Source organism: Vombatus ursinus, unplaced genomic scaffold (assembly GCF_900497805.2).
Source record: "Vombatus ursinus unplaced genomic scaffold, bare-nosed wombat genome assembly UNPS02014779.1, whole genome shotgun sequence".
NCBI lineage: Eukaryota > Metazoa > Chordata > Mammalia > Diprotodontia > Vombatidae > Vombatus > Vombatus ursinus.
The window spans coordinates 54,156,676-54,162,675 of record NW_020954557.1 but is presented as its reverse complement, the minus strand read 5'-3'; positions in this window follow the sequence as shown (position 1 = coordinate 54,162,675).

Sequence of the window (6,000 nt, the reverse complement as noted above, 5' to 3'; positions counted from 1 at the left end):
GCTAATTGATATAAACTGATAATTAATGGGAGAATACACCAGTGGGAAATCATGAGCAATAGTACCAGGAAACTATGCTTAAACTGCCAGGATACCCCCAGAATTCTGAAGGAATAAGTAGCAACTGCCTTTTAAAGACCCATGAGTACCTAAGTAGTAATATCTGTTGCATTATTATACCCTTATGAATGTTGTATTACAGATTTTTTGCATCACTAAAACATTAGTGCCTACCTCAGAAATGTTCTTTATTTTTCTTAACTTTTAATCAGACCAAGAATACTTATTTGTGACATGACTCCAGAAAGCTTCTCTGAGATCTTTATGGACTGCAGGATAAGGTTGAGGATAAGGATAGGAAAAGGTCTGCCTGCTGGGCCAGAAACCCTGAGTAATTAACCCTAAATGTTTAATCCCTTTGGAGGAGTCCCACACCTATTTGAAGGCTTTTCTGAATATGTTTCCTTTCAGTCAATCTTACTTATCCTAGTTGGAAACTCAATTTGGATTGCCTTTGCAGTAGCAAGGATTCATCAGGAAAAATTTCAGTTGTCCTTTGGTATAGAGACCAAGAGGAAATTTGGAATTTCAAGGGGAGGGAGTGGTATCTCTGGTACAGAGACCTCTACAGAAATTTTGTTGGGATATCAGTTAAGTGACCTTATGTACTGATAGAATAATAAAAGAGGTTTCATCCAGGGAAGTTTTGTAACTCACCTAAAGGGTAAAAAGTTGACTTCCAGTTGATCCTAGGTCCCTAATCTATGTGAGGAGAATATTCCACATGCTCTGGGATCTCTGTAGGGATTAGGCTTTTCTTTGGGTATAAGAAGCTTGATTTTCTTTTCAGTCTGGGGGGTGGGGAGATAGGGGAAGGAGGGAGTACAGGGCAGAAGAGCCTTTTTACTGGTAAAAGAAGATCGTAAATAGCCCAGTCTCTCCTCAAGCTAGTGCCATTTGGGGGTGGGATTATGGGGGGAGGACATTTAGCCACTGGAGAAGGAAATGGCAAACCACTCCAGTATCTTTGCCAAGAAAACTTCACAGAGTTGGACACAACTGAATGATTGAACCACTGGACAACAAACATTTAATACTTGATTAAACCCAGAGTTGAGAGGCCCCTCTGTGAGAGAGGGAGAGGGCAAGGACTTCAGTCTCCCACTGGAACCTGTGGACTAGTGTTCTACATAAGCACCAAACCAAGTTGATTTGCCTTCTCACCTGAAGAATGAGAAGGTGACATCCAAGTCAATCTCAAGTCTTTAATCCCGGTAGAGAGAATCTTATATGGTCAAGGAACTCTTCATGGGACCGTATTTTTCCTCTTCCTTTTCTTTTCTATTCTTTATTATTTTGGGGGTGAAGAAGGCCTTTTACAAGCACCAAGATAAGCACTAACTTATTCACACTTTACCAGATGACAATGGTTTGTTAATTTGTTTCACAAGTGAAACAATCCCAGTTCAATTTAGAAGTCTTTGAAAGGCATTAAATTAAGAGAAATCATGTCACCTGGAGAGTCTGTTTGGCCTAGTTTGGCCTGGACTTGGTCGTGCTCTGTAGGGATTATATAAAGTCAGACCAAATGAATTTCAGAAGGCCAGAAGATTCTGGAGTTCCCATTGGCATCGTAGTCCTAAAGTGACTCTGAACAGCTGCAATGTGAAACAAGGACAGATTGGTGGAATAAGAATGGAACCTTTAAGACTCTTTAAGAGCCTCAGCAAAAAGCTTCACCATGTTTAATGGGCAAGTCAGGAGCACCCTGCAAAGAGGAAAAAAAGGACTTCCAAAAACTAGGGACTGTGGTTTACCCTTTGTCATATGTGCTCCCTAAACTTGAAGCCACTTTCCCTGTATGTATTGGTGAGACTGTATCAGATTTTTAGGGGCTAACTTTATAGCAACTGTAAATGCTCCTTTCTAAAATCTAACTAAGTCTGGCTGAATAAATGTTATCTACTTATACTCAGAGGGTGAATATGGATAGGGGCTCGTACATTATCACTTTAGAGAGCCTCCCTCTCATTCTCTCAGCCCTTCTGGGTACATTAAAACCATAAGAGAAGAGGTATTAGCCTTGCTCACAAGGACACTCATTCTACTTTTGGACAATTCTAAATTGTTAGACAGTTCTTGTTTATGTTAAGCTGACATATGCCTCTCATTATTAAAAAAAAAAAAAAAAAAACTTTGTCTTAAGTCTGCCCTGTGGAGATAATATAGAATAATTCTATTTCTTCCACATGACAACCCTTCAAATATTTGAAGACAGCTATCATGTCTCTACTAAGTCTATTCTTCTCTGAGCTAAAATAACTCCAGTTCCCTCTACCATCTCTCATTTAAGAACATTTCCAGATCCTCTATCATCCTAGCCATTCTGCTCTGAATGTACAGTAATTTGTTGATGTTCTTCTTGAAATGGGGCAATAAATACATTATTTCAGAGGTAGTATGACTAGTACAATCTACAACATGACAATTATCTCCCTTGATTTGGACATTGGGACTTGAGCTAGGTCTTCTAAAACCAAGACATAGCATTAATACAAACTATGTTTTGGTAGCTACTATAAATGGTTACATTTCTAAATAGCTTTCAAGTTTTTTTCTAGTATCTGGCATTGGAAATAGTCAACAAATATTTGTTGTTATCTTGTTGGAAATAGTTCATAAATATCTCATCAATAATCAAATTGTGAGTTTTATAGAAATATTTTGTAAATAGAGACATCTTACAAATCATAATTAAAGGCTACTGTAACGGTAAGAGATATTATCCCATATGCTCAGTTTAGAACTTTTAAAGATATTTAAAAAGATGAAAATAAATTAGGTATTATGAACTAATGCTTACTTTCTTATTTTTTTTTAACCTTATACATTTAGTGGAATAGGATTCAGGAGTCTAGTCCTACCTCTGTTGATAATTACTATATGACTGTGGACAAGTCATATGGTCTGGGCTCAGTTTCTTTATAAATTTAGGAGGTTTAACTAGATGATTTTTTAGGTCCTTTCCAAGTCTAAAGTTCTGTTATTCTGTCTCTAAGAAGAGTTGACGGTGGTGATGATGATGATGATGATGATGATGATGATCTCATCAAAATCCAATGCATCAGTCATGGTGTAGTTGGCAACAACAAAGTATGGGAATTTAAGCCAGGACAATGTTCAGTGGAGATTTTCTATGCCCTGAGACTACAATGGTAGCTATGAAAGTCTGACAAGAACAGTGAAGCATCAGCCAATTGGGCTTTGGTGACACTGTTGATTGGGTTAGCATCCTAGTTAGTATGACGTGACTGTTTCTGTGTATCTATTCAATAATAGAAGGGAGGGGGCCATAGGGCTGAAGGCTAGAACTACTTAGAACTTTAATGATGCTTAGGTTGACATGGAAGACACCTGAACAAATAGCAATCTTTCCTTTTTTAGTACCACAAGAAGGCAAGATAAAACAGAATGATAATAGCTAACTTACTATAATATAATGCTTACTATGAGACAGGCACTGTGCTAAGCACTTAACAATTATATCACTTGATTCTCATCACAACCCTGGTAGGCACATGCTATTATCATCCCCATTTTTTACAGATTAGGAAACTGAGGCAAATAGATGTTGAATATCTTTCCCAGGGTCACAAAGCTAATATAATTGGACAGATCTGAATTCAGGTCTTCTTGTCTTCAGGCCCAATAGTCTATCCACTGTACCACCTCACTGCTTAACATATCAGAAATACTATTACCCAACAAGGTGGAAAGACTTTTGTACAGATGGTGCTGATTATGAAAGTTGGCAAACCACAACTTCTCAGAAAACATATTTAAGATATGAATGTTTTTTATTCCACACTAGTACTATATCACAACAAAACTGAAAACAAACATTTGAAGGAATTAAATTCAAAGATACAACTTTTTGTCAACGGTAAACTCAGCTCCATGTCACAGATAAATAGGGCAATTATGAGAAATCACTTCATTCCTAAGAACAGATTGGGTAAAATGAGACTCTAAATCAAACAATTACTTAAATTTGAGAAGGGAAAAGCTAAATAATCTAAAGGTATTGAAAAATCTATACTTTACATAAACTCTAAGAAAAAACCTAATAATAAAATAGATGGCAAGAATGATGCCCAAGTCAAAAATGATTTTGAATGGGAAATGAGTTTATCTAGAATACAATCTTGAAAAGCCTTTTTTTTTTAACTTTGATAAGAGGAATCCAAGTAATAGGCCAATTATACCAAAACAAATTTTAAAGGTGGCATGTAGTTGAAAAAAGTCAAACACAACAGAATCATAAGTTGGATCAAATGCAAAGCACAAAGTTTGTTTTCCAATAAGTTAATAGATGAAAGACTAGCCATGTCAATGGAAATGACTGAAAGCTTGGCTTCCCTGAAAAACTGGAAAGTAGTAGATTTTAATGATACCTAATTATTCACTCAAAAGCATCATAGTTGCTCATGAATTATTAGCAAAGCACTTCACCATATCACTTTCAGGTACTCCCATCTATAGTAACAAAAAACATATATTTATTATGAAAAAATGAAAAAAAAAGAAAAAATGAGAACATTAGTGGCCTGTCCAAATATAGACCAATTAAGTACTTATGTATTTTATGCAACACAATTGTAGCTTGCATTGCATATATATAAAGGGGAGGGGAAGAAAAAAAGTATTATTTAGTGCCTGCTATGTACCAGGCACCATGCTGTGTTTTACAAATATCTTATTTCATCCTCATAACAACCCTGTAAGGTATACACTCTTATTATCTCCATTTTATGTATCTCTTTCTATATCTATATCTATTTATATCTATATCAATCTATATCTATTGATCTATGGTTGTATCTATATCAATCTTTATTTCAATCTATACAGATATAGATATCTCTGGATTTAGACACATGTACACATATATTTGTGTTTTTATGTAGACAAACAAATAAATGTCTATATACATATACACACACATAGATATAGATACCTAAACATAAGAAATATATTGGCTAAAGAGGAAAGATAACATGCCAAGAAGTGCCCTGGGGGTGTTTGGTCTGTAGTAAGAAGAACTGAGTTCAAATGTGGCCTTAGACACTCAATATCTGTATAACCCTGGGTAAGTCACGCTCTCTGCCTGTTTCAGTTTCTTCAACTATAAAATGGGGATAATAATAGCACCTGTCTCCCAGGTTTGCTGTGAAGATCATATGAGATAATATTTGTAAAGCATTTTTCAAACCTTAAAGTGCTTAATGCAAAATAAATGCTTATTATTAATAAAATAATAATAAACACTTATATTTATACACACATGCACACACACTCTCACTAGATCCATTCAGGCTTCTTTCCCTCTCTTTGTTCTTTTTCATGATAATTCTACTTCATCTGAACGCATCTAAGCAACGTGATGTTAGGATCTAAGTGTGGTAATTCCACTGTCCTTTATGGAGAAAACAGTTTATTGTAATAATTTTTGCAAATCTTTTCCATTTTCTCTCTGTTTATAGTCCCTTTCTACTTTCATTTCTGAATGCCCTTGGGATGATTTTGCTTAGTTAAATATTTTGGCAAGCTTCCCTCAAACTGTTTTTATCCTTCACTGCTTATCCTTGTTTTATGAGATGATATTGCTCATAATTGTCTATTAATCATCTTTCTTTGAAAGATCTTATAAATGAGGTTATATACTAATCTGGTGTTGCCTTTGGAAGCCACTTCTTTCTGTTGGGCAAGTAAGTCAAAAATTTCCTGACTTAAGCACTTTCTGGGCTCTTTTAGTTTTCTCATTATAGCAATTAATTTATAATCATTTAACTTCTGGACAACATTACAGTTAGTGTTGATGTCATATCTGTTACTCATTTCCCATTTAAATTTTTTTTTCAGTGATTTGTTTAAATTAATATAATTCAGAGCTAGATATTCTTAACTGAACACCTTATCTTTTCCTCAATATTATTCTTT